This window comes from Salmo trutta, chromosome 40 (assembly GCF_901001165.1).
Source record: "Salmo trutta chromosome 40, fSalTru1.1, whole genome shotgun sequence".
Lineage (NCBI taxonomy): Eukaryota > Metazoa > Chordata > Actinopteri > Salmoniformes > Salmonidae > Salmo > Salmo trutta.
Genome location: NC_042996.1, coordinates 20,579,471 through 20,599,278, shown reverse-complemented (window position 1 = coordinate 20,599,278; position 19,808 = coordinate 20,579,471). Strand labels below are relative to the sequence as shown.

The following is a 19,808-nucleotide window of genomic DNA, read 5'->3' as shown; positions in this document are numbered from 1 at the left end:
GCATGATTAGCTGTGCGTCATTAAGCAACTTTGTTCATGTGAGACTCGCACTAAAATCCTGACAGAATCAAGACGGGGAATAGTTTAGGAGGGTCTGTGTGTGCCTAGACAGGAGGGGTATATCAAGGAGTGAGTGAGCATGTCAAAAAAATTAAGTGTGCTTGTGCGGTCATGTGTGTGTCTGACTGCGTGTGTATTTGTATGTATTTTTATACGTCCGTTAGAAAAAGTATTTCTGTATTTTTTTTAAATAATACATCATAAATCAAGTGTCCTATACACACATATTCCCAACATGGGCGTAGTGCAGCAGAGGCCCTATTTGTGCCTAAATTCTAGTGATTAAAACACTTACCACGTTTAGACTCTACCCTCTTTTACAAAGAGACCAAGAGGACGTGCATCTCTTTGTATTGCTTCATTTACACAATGAATGCATCATTCCTCCTGCATCACCCCCTCCCCCTCTTAAATGCTTTCATTTGCAGAGGTAATAATGGAAGCTTTAAAAATAAAAAAAATTTAAAAAGAGGGGAAAAGAAATGAAAAGAGAAGAAAAGGGTTGTAACAAGAGCCTTAACTGGTGCCTCTTAATCACTTCTAGGTTGTAAGTCATGATGCAGGAGTCGGCCACAGAGACAATAAGCAACAGTTCAATGAGTCAAATGGAATGAGCAGCCTGAGCAGCCTATGCAGCCAATTAGATGCTGGCAGTAGAGATGGAAGATCAAGCGGTGACACGAGCAGCGAAGTAAGCACAGTCGAGCTGCTGCATCTCCAACAACAGCAGGTAAGTTGTTTTCTCCTGCACATCACAATGCTCTAACTGCTAGCACAGGGCTTGTACTGATAGGACAGACACTTTTTTGGAGATGACACTGTGCATTTAGTGTAGAAATAAAGTTGTGTTTTTATTGTATGGATTTATTCGCGTGTTTATGACTGTTTTATTGATAGTTGTTTATTGTGTGGTTGGGCATGTATGTTTTTGATTTTGACATGTTGCTGTTGAGGACTACTTGTCTAGAGGTTGTGTAGTTGTTGCTGGTGTTTTACTGTGTTTTTATTGATATTGTGTGTGTGCTGTGTTGAGAGCACACTTCAGCTGAGGCTATTTGAGTGTGTGTGTGAGAGAGCGCCGGCTGGCGCTGCCGTTGTGTGCGCGCGCCCTGTGTGTGGGTTTGAGAGCCGTGGCTCAGCTGTAGCCACCAGAGGGCCTCCTAACTCGGTCCTATAGCCGTCCACTCTACTCTGCCACGGCCCCTGGAGGCAACCCTTTGACCGGGACACACTTCTGCATGCTCTCTGTTCTGACTGCTGTCTCTCATCTGGCCTGTGGAATTAACAAAGAATTCATACATTTTTTTGTTTAACTGTTTAGTGCGTTTTTATAACATTTTCTGTTGATGGTGTTGATTTTATTGATCGCTGTGGGATATTTAAACGTGACTGGGGCTGTTGTGTGAGAGCTGTGAGAGTCAGGCGCTGTTGGGGAGAGGAGTCAAGTGCTCGTGTCTTTTCATGGAGAATGATGGCTTTGACAGTTTGCCAAAAGAGCAGCAGTAGAGGTCGGGCTGTGCTTAGGGGGCCCCTCGCCGCGGGTTTTAACAATGCGTGTTGCTTCTGTGTATGGAACCCTGCGAGTGTGTGTTTGTGTGTGTTGTCTACTTGTAACTGTGTTTCTTTTGTTGCTTTGAGGATGTTTCTATATTTTTACATGTGTGAGTTTGTGTCTGTGTGTGTCCATGTTAGTGTGTGTGTACGCACATGCTGGTGGAGGCAGCTGAAGCCCTGTGGTTAAGTCGTGCCGGTGTGTGTGTGTGGCGTGTCGGATGGGTGGGGGTGCAGCCAGTGTAGCAGAATGAAGCATGTCCTGCAGTCCTCCCCCGGCCCTCCTACACCCCACCTAACCCCCCTGCCCCAGCCCTGCACCACCCCCGATGCTCCAGCTGGTGATTACAACAGCATCACGACACCATCGCCTCACCCCCTATTCATCATCACACTGCCTGTCTCTCTCCCTGCAGACGGCTGATTGGGGTCAGTTCTCTCCTTCTCTCATTATTCTTTTATGTTTTAACCTGTCCTACTGTGGAGGACTGCAGATACATACTCACTGTATATCTCACCATAGGCCTATATCGTACTATAGGGCCCTGTGTGCACAGGGCTGGAAATCTCTCTGCTCTCCTTCACTAGTCTCGGGAGTGTGTAGTCATAACAGTAGAAACAATAGTCATCTATTTTTTATTTTTTATTTCACTGCCATTTTAAATACTTACTATTATATATTTTTTCGAATATTTTATTATTATTATAATTATGTATTGTTATTATTTCACAAGGACAATTTTTTTTAGAACACTTAAATCGCTTAAATCTAAAACGCACACCTAAGGCAACGAGAACAGATCTTAGAACTTTAGTCAGAAACTCATTTACTGACAAAGGAAGTCGAAGCCGTAAAAGAGAGCCACGGAGGGAAAGAGCAACGTAAGCATAAAGTATCTTTAAGTCGTTGAGACGGACACATTGTGAAGGGGAAATGTGGAGGGATGTGACAATCTTCTCCTGTAAAGAGCAGCTTTATTTCTGTGGCGAGACAGACACATTGAAATGAGTGGTCCAGCTAACAGGTCTCCTGAGGCTTTTTAAACAGAGTCCCTGTGCTGTTAACTTCACACACTTCCTGTTCTGGGCTCTGGGCTCACATCACTCTCCCTCTGGTCTGGTCTGTCTGTATGGAGAGGATACCTCTACCTTGGTTAGCATTGGTTAGCATAAGCTTACAGTTGTTTATGAGTGGTTAGTGGATTGGTATAAAGGGTTTGTGTGTGTGTGTGTGTGTGTGTGTGTGTGTGTTGTGTGTGTGTGTGTGTGGTGTGGTGTGTGTGTGTGTGTGTGTGTGTGTGTGGTGTGTGTGTGGGTGTGTTTTAACGTGATTTAGGTATGTGCTGATTTTTCTCCATACTTACAGCATGGATTGTGCTGTACTGTATGTACATGCGTATGCTTATCTAAGTGTATTCCAGCACTTTGAAGAGAGCCAGGGTTTAATTTTCTGACATACAGTATTTGGAATGACATTGAGTGTTCCAGTGGGCATAAAGGGAGCTGATAGAATCTCCCTCTCTCATCATGGTGCTAGAGAGGATGGTTAATAAGCACTGATTAATTCTCCACTGTCCCTTTGGGTTCAGCTGTTCCACAGTCATCGCAACACACCACCTCCAGCTATAATTAGCAAGATGCCATTTTAGCGTTTTCTCTTTTTTGTTGATTTCCTTGAAGGATGCAAATCAGCATGTTCACGAGAGCTTTTTAACTTTTTGGCCAAAACAAGGGGATAGAAAAAAATGGGATTTACATGTGTACATTTAAAAAATAAAATAAAATCTTCCCCGATCAAAAAACAAGATAGCCTTCAGATGATTTCCATGCTTACGTTTGCATTAATATGAAGGGATTAAAAAACATTTCACTAAACAGGTTGATTGCTAAGGTCAAAGCCATTGCCACGTAGTAGGCCTTCCTGAATAATAAATACGTCCATGTCACAATTGAATTTCAAGCACACATTATGTCATCCTCTCATCACCATATTCCCAAGGTCTCCCCTAAATAGGCCTAATTTGATTTTAGATTGTAGATTAGATGTCCTGTGTATCTGATTGCAATTTGCCAGTTAGGCCCAGGTAGCCACACAGTCGTAAATGTTCCATACAGCCTAATTACTATGCAAAACCATGATGATAAAAGCACTCAGAAATGCTCTCGTGTTTTTTTTCTTCCTTTAATTAAATCAATCTATAAGGCTGCGGTCGTACAAATGTATTAATATGTGATAAAAATGAGTATACATGGTGCTCTGCATCGATCTGCTGGATCCATACCATAATGTTCTTTAACGGAGCGGTTAGTTGATTACAGTGGCCTATAATCTATATGGCCCTTATCAGGAGAATGGATGACTGAATATTTATTTCATTCAGATGAACTGTCCTGTTATGTACGGAGGCCAGATCCATTCGTCTCAGCTCTTAGTCCCCTGGCTGTCCCATACCAGTTTATCTGTCACCAGTACCTGATGCTCTGCAAAAGGAAAGGATTCCAAACTTTCTCAATGGATTTAATGGCTTTACTGAGATAAATCGCTCCTGTTTGAGCTATTTAAAGTTGTGCATTTCCATATTTGGGAAGTGTTTATTTGGCCAATTTAAAATAAAATCTATATATTTTTTTTAACTCCCAAAACACAAAGCAACACAAGGTGTCTTTTCACATCTGTGGCTCCGTCTGCTGTTCCAGTGCTACTGTGTTTGTGAACAGGCCAATGTGTGTTATATACAGTATGGGAAATCAGCACGTTCCCTTACTGGGAACAGAGTTTAAACAGTCACTTAGTGTGTCTGTGGCCTCGGCTTGTTGTTTTCACAAGTAAACACTCTCCATCTACTGCTGCAATACTAATGACCAGAGAGCTCTCCCATCAGCACCAACAATCAGACCTCTCTGTGTGTGTGTGTGTGTGTGTGTGGTGTGTGTGTGTGTGTGTGTGTTGTGTGTGTGTGTGTTTGTGTGTGGTGTGTGTGTGTTGTGGTGCGCGTGCGCGGCATGTGTGTGTGTGTGTGCGCGCGCGTGCATGTGTGCGCGCGTGCATGTGCGTGTGTGTGTGTGTGCGTGTGTATCAGGTGTGCAGGGGACCGCTGGGAGTTTTAATTACTGTCAGTCAGGAGGATGCAGGCTCGAGACGCTTGTACACAACAGCTTGCCAGGGCTTCTGTTTTCCTCACAATCCATATTTCCTGGTCTTTGCCTATAGGGAAAATGGTGGAGGTGGAGGTGGCAGTGCTACATTAAAAAGTCACTGTGATTGTGAGGCCGGATGCTGTATATATCTGCTCCATCCTAGCTCATCAGGACAAACAAAAGAAGGATTCTCCCCCCCCCCTCAGATGCAAATCTGGGCTTTGCCCTTGAGCAAATTGAAAGGCCTAATCACCCTGTTTCTCTCCCCTCTGGAGCCCGGTGAGGGAGGTGACTCTCATTTGCACTCTTACACAAAGAACCTCATTAGGTTTATCTTTACAGACCTGCCCGACTCAAGTGTGTAAATAGCACACCTCGCCATCCAGTCCTACCTATAGGCTACACTGTGCTTTCGCTCAGGTTATGATAAAGGGTTTCTTCTTGAAAAAGGACAGTTGGAAAGAGAAGGCTGGTGTGTGTAGTCATCGTTCTAAATGGAGATAAGAGTGTCGGTTGAAAGGCGAAAGTGACAGGACCCACAGGTTTATGTCTGACGTATTTCTTTTTTTTCTCTCCCATCACATGTTTCCACAGTCGAAGGATGGCCCGTGCCTCCCTGCTCCATGCCCCACTTATTTATAGTGGTATAGCTATACATTTCATTTTCGAACATTTCACTACTATCTCCCTAGACGGATCCTCTGAAGTACTGCACATACAGCCTGACATATAGCTCGTCCGTTCTCCCCTCTATGTCGATGACACTCAAGATATAGGATGTGAATGACAGACAGGACGACGTTGCTGCTGTTTGCTCCCCTCCCCAGACAAAACAGGAGTATTATTCTTTTATCTTTCTAGTCACCCCTCGCTTCTTCTTCTTTTTTTGTCCATCTGTGTTTAAGACACGTTACATGTGGCTTCGTGGAATTACAGTGTGGCTCCCGCAGTAAACTCCATTTCACGTCCGGTCTCCTGAGACCCGCGGAAATGTCAAGCTGCAAGGCTTTGAAAGAGAGACGAGGAAGATAGAGAGGAGAAATGGGGATGGTGGAGCGGGGGAGAGGATGAGAGAGAGAGAGAGAGAACGTTGGAGAGGAGGAGAAATCCGCTGAAACAACACTTATGAGCATTTTATGCTGTGAGCAGCTGGGTGCAATGTGAGGGGAGTGGTGTGTGAGTCGGTGCGCGGTGAGTGCTGTGCGGGTTGAGATGCATCACAGGTGGAACACAGCAGGCTAGGGGGAGTGAGAGTGTCCACCGTGGCACCAACGGTATCGCTGCCCACACACACACACACACACACACTCTTGACGAGCTGCCACTCTCTCAGAGAACACGTGGGGATGAGGTCCAGAAACTATGTCAACATTATATTTCTGAAGGTGCCATATTATTATGGGATGTGATGGTTCTTAGCATTAGCAAGATAAGAGTTAGCGTAGGCTACATCCCAATGTAGTAGTAGTACAGCATTCATCTCACTCATAGTGCTAGAGTGCTGCTAGGACTGCTGTGGGTTAGAGCCAGTGATTAGAGTCAGGGTTAACCTCGCTTTATAAATAAGACCCAGCCAGCCAGTGCAGGTCAGGATCAATGGCCACTTCACAACTCATTTCCTTTTATGCCTCCTAAACCGCCCTGCTCCGCTCCCTACGACCGGGAAATAAATAGTGCCCGATCCATAGTCCTGGATCCGTAAGCCCCCGGCTATTGCTACAGCTCAATGCCCAACAATCATTTATTTGCAGATGGCTTTTTTTCTCTCTCTAAGAATGCATCTCAGATTGTTCACCCCTTCACAATAATTGTATTGAAACAGGCATTCTGTCATTGTTTGTTGCCACTCCCCTGTCATTGACTAACAATAGACTAGCAGGTCGTTAATACGGCGTGGTGGAGGGGCCAGTCACTGAAGGTGCTTACATTATGCCTGGGTTCGGGATGTAGAGTTTGCTGGGGGGGAAGGAGGGGAAAAAACGTCCTTAAAGATGCAGTTGTAGAGACGAATACATTGCTGCTTGCCTTACGCGAGCGATTCCCCAAAGCAAGTGGCTTAGACGTTTGATAGCCTGCGACACCGCTATCCATTTAACAGAGCTTAGAAATAACACATATGCATATGTCCTACGTCTTAAGCTGACAACCAAGAGGCAGGATTTGCTAGAAGGCAGCTTTGGAGCGTTGTGAATTTAACAAGCATGTCTAGTATTACAGTTTCTCTCCGCTTTAGCCATGAATAGTCACAAATCAGCGTCCAAACGCCTGCCTTGCAGTTGTTGTTTTTCCTTCCCTCCTGAAACAAATATTAAAATCTGATTCAATGGGATGACTAGAAGTAGGCAGCTCCAGTGTCTGCGGTCCTTAGTCCTTTTCTTAACCCCAACTGTTTCCACTGTCCATGGACCAAACACCAGATGTCAGCTAGCATTCTCTGCTTTTTATGCACGAACACTATCAGGTGTTCTGACTCCAAACAGAATCTTCCTCCTGAATATGTGAATGGTTTATTCCCCCCTGAAGCTGTGGCTGTAAGCCTTCTAGGGAAGAGATTCTCAACCTCCACCCACAGCCTCCCGGCTAACATTGTATGTATATGTAGTAGGGGCCTTTTTCCTCTCTCAGCCGGCTGCTCTTCTCCTCTTCAGGCCTTTCTAACAAACCCAGTAAATAAGCCCGGCCTCACCTCGCCAAATACACAAGAGGCTTTTTCAAACAGACATACATGTCACTTAGCTCTGGCTTTACGGTCTGCCTTTCTCACTAGCGGGCTTTCGTTTGAAGCTCCCCTTATTGGTCCAGAGGCCTTAGCTGCAGACGTTCCCGTTCCATTTCCTCTCCTGTCATTCTGGCTCGGATGTCTTCATCACTTCATCAGCCATTCTGGGTGTCTCTCTCGTCTCCTCTCGTCTGGTCTCACCCCAGTTTAAGGGAGGACATATGGAGTAAGAGTAGAAGACCTACAGCAAAGAAACCCAAGCCTTGCAGACCAGACAGACCCTCTAATGAAGCTGTTCTCTGTTCCCCATCCCCTGCAGCCTGCCAGTCCTCATCAAGGCCCTAACCGCTGGTTATGTTACCTGCACTGGGACAACTTAACTTGGGTTGAATTGATCAGTGATAGCAGTGGAAATCTGCTTCGTTCTTTCAGCCTGATAAGGGAAGTCTATGAGCATATGCAGAACATGCTTTGTGGTATGCGTAGCAAGCGCTTCATGCTCGAGTTAGACACTAAGCTGATATTGGGTTTCACGCTTGAGTCTTTGTGCACGAGGCACCAATGAAAATGGGAAGATTTGATTGTTTCTGCATATGCGTTTATCAGAAGTTTACATGATAAATATACATTAGCTGAGTGACTTGGCCATGCGTGGGATTGTTTCAGGTGATAGTGCTGCTTTATGCATTCACTTTCACCTGTTTGGACTTCATCATCCAATTCCCTATGAAAATGATCATCGTAATTTGCTCAAATGTCACATTTTTTACCCCAAACGAGGTATGGGCTTTTGTTAATGTCTTTAGAGTGCAGAAATATTGCTTATTTGGTACACGTTTTTATCATCCACATTTCCACAGTTGATCACCTACATTTCAGACTTCAACATAGCAGCATGTTTAGCACTTCCTGTACGAACTTTAACTGCGTTCTAGGTTCAATAACATCAATGATATACAATGTATGATCATCTGAACAATGTTGAGGATTGACACTCTTAGAGTATGAAATCATACCCCCTTCCGTTTGATCTATTTCTATGCAGTAGCTCCTTCCTTCGCTAGAAATGATCTGTCATTTCTTTTTGATGTAGATTCAAGTCGGAGGTTTTTTTTAATAACCGGTTGTGTAATTGTTTGCCGGCCTGTGTGGAGTGCTGTGGAGGGAGGTGACCATGCTTTTGGCACATTTATCAAAGCCCCCCCCCCCCAAAAATAGAAAAATGCAAAAAGCCCCCCAGCTTCTCACATGGACACACTAAGTGAGCGACACAGTGATACATTTTCTTGTTAGGAGAAATTACATCCACTAACTTGAGCTATTTCAGCATGAAATTGAAAAAGAAGCATTTCTCCTGAATTTCCATTCTTGATTCAATGAAAGATGTAGATTAGCCCTTTGGAAAGGGGAGGAAAAGAAATGAAAACTAAAGAAGTATGACTTTTTTCACGCTAGGAGGTTATTCTTATAAGCGTGTTATAGGATTGCCGTTGAAAAATTGAAAAAGGGCTTTGTTTATGGAAGCAAGGTATAGTCAGCCAGGTAGTGGTCTGAAACAAATATATTTCATGTTGTTTTTTCCACCACTGTGTTGTGTGTGTGTGTGTGTGTGTGTTTGTGTGCGCTCATGTGTGTGTTTGTGTGTGACCATCTGTGACTGCTTGTGTCTATGCCTGCAGATGGTGTTCACTGGTGTGTGTGTGTACATCTTTATCTATGGGGCTTGTGCTCATCTCACTTCCCACCTTAGTCACACACAACTCTCATGTAGTCAGAGCGGTGCGGGGATGGCACTTCCAGAGCCATAGCTCCTTTCCTCCTCTCTCCCTCCCAGCCTTCCACCACTTCTCAGCCTCCCTCCACCGCAGGCAGGCAGGCAGGCAGGCAGGCAGGCAGGCAGGCAGGCAGGCAAGACGCTGATTGATAGACGCGGCGTGTCAGAGAGGAGAAGATAACTGTATCTATCGAAGCTCACTTAAAGGTCAGGACACACGGAGTAATTGGAATATTCACAAGACAACTGGATGAGAGAGTGGTGGGGATGGTACGTGAAGAGAAGGAGGTGTTGAAAGCGTAGAACTCCATAAGCAGGGAAACAGTTGACGGAGATGCATTGACCCTCCACGGCTAGATGTAGTGGCCATTAACTTCAGTGATCTTTGGGGGGAACCGGGCGTTCATTGAGATTGGGCCCCGGAGATCCATCACCCTGGCATCTTGGATGGGCTGGAGGCTCTTCCCATAGAGGCTAATGACAACACAGGACCCAGGTAATCGAACAGAAAGCAACCACTTTCTGGTCACCTAGGTGAAGGTGTGCTGGAGAATCAGTACGGAGTGTTATCTTATGAATTTTTTCCTTGTTCTTTGTGCTGCCATTGTTTGGTTAATGTCAGGAAAGCTAGATAATAAAGTTTAGGACTGCTTCATTCCTCCTTGCACTGCCAATTGAATTGGCTACAACATGAGAAAGAGCCTAGCCCAATACAACTGCTGTGTGCGCTCTCTATTCCAGCCCATGCACAATACTAGCCTAGCTCCACACTCAGCCCAACGGCTATTGGGTTAGCCATGCAGTCATTAAGTTTTCATTTACAACTAAGGTCAGAGTGGCATTTAATCGACCCCAGAGGTAACACTTACCACACAACCTGAGCCTCTGCCAGGGCCAGACGCACTCTATTGACCTGCAGCATGAGAGCCTCCGAGGGGTGTGATCAACTGGCTACAGCAAAGCACACGAGCTGATTAGCTCAGTTATCTAAAAAACTCAATTTCTGTGAAGGGAAGAGACAAGGCCTCAATCTACCTAAGATGCTGTTGTCCTTCATAGACAGTATGTGATTCCTGGTTAAGTCCACTTTGGTCCATAAGCACTAGTGGTGTATCAATGTGATTTGGTAATGATGGGTGTTAAATGGGTGAGATTAAACACACAGTCAAGCTCAAGGATAGTTAGTTCATAACACATTCAGATATGGGCCCAGGCCGGTTTTTGGCAGTGCTTGGATGTGGTGAAGCTTTACTCTCATATTGCATATTTTCATTTCAATAGGATTTTGTTAACAGTCCTTTTATGACTCAAGGTTTTTTGGCAGTGTAGTGTGTGTCCGCACGGTGTGTGTGTGTGTCCGCGCGTGTGTGTGTGTGCGTGACTGCGTGCGTTGCGTATCATTTTAGGCATGTGTATTGGTTATTGACATCCTGCACACAACACATGATCTTCTGTCGATGCCGTTGAAGGTTCCCTGCTCTCCTGTGCCGTAGTCAGAAAGCTCATAGCCTCCGGCCATCCACTTTGTTGTGTGAGCCTGCTTAGTAACTGAAGACGGACACAAACAGAACCACTGATGGTGGAAAACAACTTCATTTCTGCCGTCCCTTCTTTTTTCCACTGGTTGGCCCTGCTCTAAATGAACTGTAGATGCTTTTAATGCAACATTAATAGTAGGTATTCTTCCAACTGTGTGACGTTCAGCCGTCTGGAACTGTGAAAAAGGAGATGGATCATAATCACTTGAAAGGGGAATCAAGCGAATCAAGTGTGTGCCTGGAACCGTTAAGGAGTGGTGGGGTGCAGGCAAACACACAGGCATGCACATACACACACACACACCCCAACACATATACTGTATATACACACACACACTAGGCACGCACACACGTACACTCACACATACACTCTCTCCCCACACACCTCCCTCAGGTGTAAGTGAAAGGCAGTCTCTTCTCTTTTTCATAGTAGATTGTGGTAGCGTTCAGTTGTTGGACTGTAAAGGACTTCCCTAAGACGAGCAGATAAAAGAACTGCGAATGGTCCGTGAGTCACCTTATCTAAACCCAGTGATATACTGCAGTTGAAAGTGAAGGCTTTACTAAAGCCACCAGAAGAGAAGCGGGATAAATAGAATTTCATAAGGGAAGAAAACAGGGAAGAGATGCATCGAGACAATGTCAGGTGGTTTGTAGGTGTTTTTCTAACTTGCTCCCAGCGGTGTATTTTATGTGGTGTATAAGTTCACCTCACAGGTTGCTGGCAAGCTGTAAACTATTATGCTCGCTCCATAGACAAGATTTCCTTGTATTTGCACGGAATATCCATGACAGTATCTGCAGGAGGTGGGAAGTGTTATGAATGTTTGTGTTTGCAGTGAACGATGGCAGGCTCGCTCTGTTTGGTGTGTTATTGCTGGCACTGTTTCACTCTCCTCCAGGGCGGGATAGACAGAATAGAGCTCTCTCTCTCTCTGTCTCTGTCTCTCTCTCTCTCTCTCTCTCTCTCTCTCTCTCTCTCTTTGTCTCTCTCTCTCTCTCTCTCTCGCTCTCTGTCTCTCTCTCTCTGTCTCTCTCTGTCTCTCTCTGTCTCTCTCTGTCTATCTCTGTCTCTCTCTCTCTCTCTGTCTCTCTCTGTCTCTGTCTCTCTCTCTGTCTCTCTCTGTCTCTCTCTCTCTCTCTCTCTCTGTCTCTCTCTCTCTCTCTCTCTCTCTCTCTCTCCACTGATGGGCTGAGCAGACCCATGTTTTGTCTCTCTCCCGAGCTGGAAAAATAAGTGTGAGGTTACACAATGGAGCAGGATTCCATATTTTCTCCCCCCTTTCCCCTATAAGTGCACATCTTCCTGGGGTAGCAATGCCTGAATTCGTCTTCCAATTCACTGGGGAGGGCTGAGCTATGCCGGCTCTGTTTACAGTGGCAGAAAGTTAATATACATTTTCATCAGAGGGAGAAGTTTACACATATGATTCTATTTGTCCTTCGTTATTAGCACCTGAGTCTGGGGCTGGGGGGGCATCATTGTCTACAGGCGCAGGCCAAATAGATGCAAGGGGAAGGCAAATAAGCACACCCTGAAATCATTTCCATTGTTTGTGTGTTACAATCCCTTGCCCTGCGATTCTTAATCTAGAGGATCAATAAACACGGAGAGAAATGGAGGAGAGAGAAGGAAGGGAAGAAAGAAATTGATTGTGAGATTGATGTGTGTAAAATGAAAGGAATTCTTAGAGCGAGAATCACTGAGTAAGAGAGAGGGAGAGGAAGAAACAGACGTAGAAAGAGAGTGTGGAACGGACATAGAGAGAGAGACTTTAGTTGTGTTGGTAGTGAGTCGTGGCCCCAGACGGAGGAAGCAGAGCAGACCAGAGCAGCACACAGAAGACCATTGTTCCGCTGGTTAGCTCTCCTCTCTGTCCTGTAGCTGAAGCAGATTCTCGACGGACTGCTCCCTCTCTCCCTCGCTCCCTCCACCTTTGCAGACTCTGTTGATTTATTGAGGCATACATAAAAATGCTCATTACTCCCACATCCTCTCCCTCTCCTCTACTGCTCAGGAGTGTGTGTGTGTGTGTGTGGGGGGGGGGGGGGGGTCCGGTGTGTCCCTATATCATCAACAACCATAGAAAAACACTACCCTCTGATTCCACAGCTATTTTTTCCCAGTATGAGATAATGGCATGATTTATCTGTGTGAACTCTCTCTCCCCCTCCCTCCCGATGCTGATTCACCAACTCACTGACTTTTTGTTTACCTCTTGTTTGTCGGGCCTTAGTTGAGCTCTCCGCTCCATGCTTCTGTGTACTCCGACCCTGCTACAATTTGTTTCTGTAACTCCAGTCTAACAGTGTCGTTATTTTCCAGTAATGGTTTATTTTCTGAGGAGCCAGTCAAGCAGAGTGCAGGCGAATCCCCCTGTATTGTGTTGGGATGGCTTTGTGGAGCTGGGGGTGATAAGGGAAACACTGCCAGGTATTGTTGAAGCCACTGGTGCATTACTGTTCTGGATGACCTTTTATGAAAGGGATACCAATCTTTCTACTCCTGCTATTAAGTCACTTCAGTTAGGGGAATCAATAGGAGGGTACACCAGACAACCAGACAGAGGCTTTGGTCCTGTGTCAGACTAATTGGACGATTTTGGGGTACAGAATACACCACACACTTTGTATGCAGATGTCATTCATGCATCTTTTTACTGTTTGATCCAGTGAAAGACTTCAACAAGATTCCAATTCCATCGCTCCCAACGATCCCAGGTCACACTTTGCTTGTTTCATGAAAGTCCATCCACTTCTGCATTCATGAATTGTGTAGAATGTTTTATCCCCCTCTTCATGCCACCAGCCCCTCCAAGGAAGCCTCTGTTCTATCCTGAATCCACTTACATAACGCAATGTGGTGTCAATATGTTGCTGTGTAGTGCCAGGTCCTCCTATGCTATCTCCTGCAGCCGTACCGCCAGCAGGCCACAGTCCAATCAGCCCCTGTTTGTTTGTTCAGCTTAAACTGTTTGTGCCTTGTTTTCCATGGCATGCGACTCCCCTCTCTCCCCTGGCTTGATAAAGTGTTGCACCCGTCTTTTTTTCTCCTCCTCCTCGGTCTGTTTTCTCCGGGGCGGGTTGTGTTGTGTTCCCCGGTAGCAGTGAAGGGAGGGTAAGTGAAGATAAGCCCAGTGTCTGGTCTCTAGTCGGACAAGTCTGCCATGTCAACAGGCCCGGAGATGTTCTGGATGACAGAGTCTTGTTGAACAGCAGCCCTCTGCTCCGCACAGAGGCTGGGGCCTACCGCTAAAACACACACAGACACACACACACACACACACACACACACACACACACACACACACACACACACACACTAAGGGAGTAGCATCATATAAGTACCCTACACTCTTTAATGACTAGAACTTCCACCACCTGTGCAGTTCAGGAAGTGACATACCCAATCCAAACACTATGTCACGGTTCCTTTCGATATACCATAATTCTGATTTCAGGGTTTATTTCATACTGTCACTAGAAAACGTATTGGAACGAGTGGCATTCCTTCAGATGACTTATTTCTCCCTGGCCATAACCCAACACTCAGCCACCATAAGCAATCTGTGGATTTGTAACGGTGTGGCCAGTCACGGCGAGCTGCTAATGTATTTCATGCTTGTTTAAGATGTTGGAATGCCCCCCTCACAAAGGTGCATTGTGATGTGTTCCTTATTACCTCTCTGCATTAAGTCTAAACACAGGCTGTGGACTGAGGGGGGGAGGGGGGTATGGCTGACATATGTTTCTTTAGACTGTCTCTCTCCTCTCTGCACGCCTATTCATGTAGCAGGGGGGAGTGCCTGTGTAAACATTCTTGTTTCTCCCTCCGTTTCGCATAATAGTTGCCTGAATTCATTTCTCCTGACCTGGCTATCTGAAACCAATTACACCATATCCATTTGGGCTGAATCTTATTTTCCTAAGGATCCCTGAGTCCACAGTCGGTGGAGCCGTGGCCTTTTGTGTGTGTGTGTGTGTGCGTGTGTGTGTGTGTGTCTTTGTGTTTATTTTTTTTGTCTTCTATCCTCGGCGATGGATATCAACATCAAATATGCCGTTCTGAGTGCCTGGTTATTTATGTTAGAGCCAGAGCTCTTTCGCAGGCCCCTTTACAGCCGTCTCAAGAATGCGCGACATTGTTCTGTTTATACAGTGTGTGCATTAACAGACAGGAGATGTCATTTTCCGTGCATAGCAACCCAGGTTAAATAGGCGGACTGCTCTGTATGTTTTGTCTGCGCGCCGCACGGCTCTTCAGCAAAAACTTTTGATGACTTTTCTTGACATGCCTCTGCTTTGTATAGTCAGGCGGAGAAGAGAGGGGGAGAGAGCTCTGTGTGTGCGGAGTTAGGCCAAGTCTATAATCGACGCTGAAAATGGATGGCTGCTTTCCCCAGTAATGACTGAATATTCAGAAATACTGACAGAAAGGGAAACGTAACCTCGGCTACACCGATGACGTTTCTGTCGGTTTAAGGCGTCACAAGCGCGAGCGAGGCTGTGTTGATACGGAGTGCGTGGAAAAAGTACAATTCTAGATTGTGACCAGAGTTCACCTCTAATAAGCTTGAATAGACCGAAGCTGTACACTCCCAGTCGCATCGCTGTCAGGGCCGATATCGGACACACCGTTAAAATGGCTCATTCCCTGTCCTGTTCTCCTCCTCTTTACTTCCTCTTTACTTCTTGTGTTGTATTGAGTGACTTTCTTGTCTTTGTTTTCTACAGTTCAACAGAAAACAGTCAGTATTGATTCCAAGGACAGAGAAACATTTCCTCCTGCTGCAAATTGTTGTGCTGCATCCATCAGCCATTTATTTAGCCTTCCTAGCCTGCCTGATTCACACTACAGGGGCAAACCAACCCAAGCCACTCGGTATGGTTCTGTTTGGTACTGTATTGTGAATCGGGCATCAGTGCCGGACTTGAGTGGGTTTCGGAAAGTAGCCCAATTCGCTGTCAAAATTAGATTCATTGGGGCCACATTTTAATACTGCACTGATTTCTTGGAAGTCTCGATGCCGGGAAAGTTGTTTTGTTTTCACATTTGCTCCGTCACACAAACACAAACATAATATCAAATCTGAACTCCATTTTGTAATTTCTCCTCGTTCGGAAAGCCCAAACAAAGCATAGAAAGACTGACAGACGGTATCAGATTTTGTACTGCCAGCCCTGGTAGATGTTGGTGATTTTTTTTCTCCCTCCCCTTCTGTCTCTGAGTGTCTTGTGAAGTTTAAGGCCATGGCTCACCTCACTGGTGGGTTTCAGCTGAGACTGAGACTGAATCTGAGGCTCGTCTTTCTGAGGTAGACAGATCAATGCAAGTTAGAACCCAGCGCCACTGCATTGTGTTTGTTTACTTTGGTTCAGAAACGTCTGGCTCCTGTGAGCCTCCAGCAGACAGACTGTGGCAGCCCTCCCCAGTCCCAGCCCCCTTGCTCTGTCTTTTCATAATTGATCAGGGGGGTGGCTGCTGTCCCAGAGGGTTAAGACGTGGCAACCCTCTCTCCCTCTCTCTATCTCCCTCCATCTCACTCTTGTCCCTCTCTCTCTCTCGCTCTCTCTCTCTCGCTCTCTCCCTCTCTCGTCTCCCTCTCTCCCTCTCTCTTCTTCCCCCTGTTTGCTCAGCATCTCAATGTACTAGTTCAAACATTGTTCACACCAGCTGGCAGTGCAGTGCCATATGCACATCCTGTCAAAGCAGCTGTTGTCATGGATACTGGCAAGCACCAGGAAAATAAAATAAGGCCCCGTGATTCTCAGGGAGGAAGAAGTGTCACTCTCCGTCTAAAGGAGAGGTGTTTTTTCCTCTTATTCCTCTTATCCTTCTCCTTCACTCGAAAATAAACACCTGTGAAAGTGTTGTGCTGTTTTTGTGTTTTTAACTGGGTGCTTCTGGTTTTTGTTTTTCTACAGTATGCTGCTGCCAGCTGCTCTGAATGGTCTTTCTGACATATTGACTTTCATCAGTTGTAGCCTTGAAGCAGAGGAGTAGGTAGCCATTGTACCTATGAGTTTTGTACTTGTCAGACACGGAGTACATTGCATGGGCTTCGGCTTCATCTTCTCATCTCACCCTGAACGCGTCTGGGAAATCAAGCCTGTCTCTAAATCTATCAGTCGTGTCTAGATGTTGATGATAGATGTTTAACATTTTATCATTCTTTCTGCCATATGTAAACAGCATGTTAGCCAATTTCATCTGACAGGGAGAGGGCTTTTTTCCCTCTCTCTCTCTCTTTTTCTCTCTCGCTCTCTCTCTTTCTCTCTCTCTCTCTCTCTCTCTCTCTCTCTCTCTCTCTCTCTCTCTCTCTCTCTCTCTCTCTCTCTCTCTCTCTCTCCCTTCATGTGCATAAGCAGCGTTAATGCATAGTGTTAAACCTGGCTTCCTAGTTAATTCACTCCAAAGGTAATCTGATGTTGATTTTGTCAACTTTAATTACGGGTTGTAGGAACACTCCACATCGCCTGCCTCTACTTCAAATTGATATTATGAATATGCAAATAGCCTAGTAATTTGCCGAGAAGTGGGTATTTCAGTTGAGCACACACTAGACAGGTCAATTCTACTGACGCTCCGCCTTGCTTTTTTTTCTCCAACCTTCCTCTTCAAGGGTGCTTTAGACAAACTGTATTTATCCTTGATCATGGCTCTGTGTGAATTAGCACAAAAATGGATCTCTGGCGTATTATAAGCCATGTCAGAGAGTGTCGCCGAAAATATTGGATAATATTTCTTGACAGATTTCGGCTAGTTTAATAGCTTTTCTTAATATTTTCAATGTTCTGCTTGGTTGTCATCCCAAAGAAATCTATTGTTTAGCTTTTTTCTCTTTGTCTCTCTCTTCTGTCCCCCCCTCTCTCTCTACTCCCTCTCTATCTCTCCCTGCTCTCTCTCTCTCTCTCCCCCTGTTCTCTCTCTCTCTCTCTATCCGTGTTCTCTTCTCTCTCTCTCTCCAGGCCCTACAAGCAGCGAGACAATTACTCTTACAACAGCCAGGCAGTGGCCTGAAATCTCCAAAGAACAACGACAAACAGCGTCCACTGCAGGTGAGCAGCATGGTCACTAATCTCTCAAATCCATCCATAATACATGCTGTCTCAGAAAGAAGATTTCTTCTGCTCCACAAGTGTGTTTGATTTGGCAATGCAATTCTGGAACCTGTCATTGGAATTCGCAAACCTGAGACAACCTGTCCTCAAAGCAAAGCAAGCTGTTTTATACACAAAGAAACAAATCGACCTTTGCCTGCCTCTGTTTTTCCAACTTTCGATGGTCAAGTCTCCACACATGGTCTTATTTCCTATCTTTCATTAGATGTTATAGAATTAGGTCGGGGTTAAAGACGAGAAGGTATTATGACGTATTCTTTCTTTATGTCAAGATAAAGGTTATTGTATGGAATGAAACACAACGATATCTGCAAGTCAAAGAAGTAGGAAGTGAAACATCAATGATCTCAACACTTTTCTCCAATTGAACCATAGTATTGCAACGCCACCAGATCCGGAGGTGACTTATTTGCACAACACGTCAGATTGAATACAAGGGGTTGTTAAAGGCAGCTCATTTGCCTTATTGATTCATAGCTACTGTCTATTTCTGTTTGTCAGTAATTTGGATAAAAGGTCACAGTCATACTGCATCATCTGCTCTTTTCTTCCTTCACTCCTCCTCCTATTCCCTCGTTTATTCCTGTTGATTCCTTCTCTCCATCCACAGTCACACAGGATCTATCATTCTGCTCATTTAGTCAATAATAAGACAGTTATTTGCTTTGCTAGCTTCACAATTATGTAAGCCCCTTGACATCTGCGACTGCTTCTCAAGCTTTCGTTTTTTTTGGGGGGGGGGGGGGTAAAATTGAAGTGTGAGAGTGTGTGCCCTCCACTCAGCTAATAAGTGCTATCAAGGAGCACTGGTTTACCTCATTACTACCCCTGTGCATTTAATGAGAGATGGGGGGGAAAATTGGTGTTAACCTCATCGTTAATATTTTTCACAGTGTCTAACAATGGCGACACCTTCAATTGGAGTCACACCCCTGTGTACCTCATTACACGGTGGCGAAAATATAAGGTTCAAGCAATGTGCCGCCCGTCGTCACACTCTCTCTTTCATTTAAATCATTCAAATCGAGAAAATGTGTCTGTGTCGAGAAGTGTTAATATTATCAGGCATATTCATTCATGGATCATTTTTCTTTTGTGTTTCGTGCAAAGAAATTTGCATTGCTGGGAGTTTGAAGATATTCATTGTTTATCATACATTCTCTATTTCTATACAGTATTGTTAGGTCCATAGCATTTCACCAGTTGGGTGTACTGCATACAGAAAATAATGGGTTTCACAACCCAGTGAGTGATCTGCAAATTGCTGTACTTGTGCAATACTTGTGAGGAGTGGGGAATAGTATTGGATGGGGGTAAGTCTCTGTGATAGCACTAACAGCTGGTCTATGACTGATCCACGGGCTCTAATAACAGCAGAGAATGGTAAATATTGAATATTTACATTTGCTTACTCCCATCCTCCTCATGTTAGCAATATGAATCAATATGAATCGGGGGCCGTGTGAGCAGCGTGTAGTGACTTTAGTTAATCCAGCTGTTGATCCGTCCTTTATTGACGTCTTCACCTCTTTGTTTTAATGTCCAGACTGAAAGTCTTTGTAGAGAGGTAGTAGCACAGCCCATGGTGTTCAGGTGTATATCAACTCAACGCCACTAGGTTGCTTTGGTTTTGTCACTTTAGCTGTATGATTTTATTTCTGAATCCACCATTTTGACTTGTCTTTCTATTGTTAATATTTGATATTTTATCATTTAAAACGCACACTCACTCAATAATGTAACTATTCAGGGCCCACATCGCCCAAGAGATTCGTAATGACACTGCCAAATGTTCATATGGAACACTTTTATGGAACGGTATCGCCTATCTTCCTGTTGAGTTTACCCAACAATCTTTATTTACCTGGATTACAAGGCCGGAAAAGCTCCAGAACTCCCACGCTTC

General features: G+C 45.0%; 1 pseudogene; it reads left to right on the top strand.

The window, feature by feature from the left end:
• The first annotated feature begins 548 nt into the window (after nt 1–548).
• The window catches only part of LOC115180520 (forkhead box protein P2-like), a 61,585-nt pseudogene continuing 42,325 nt past the window's right edge, over nt 549–19,808 (top strand).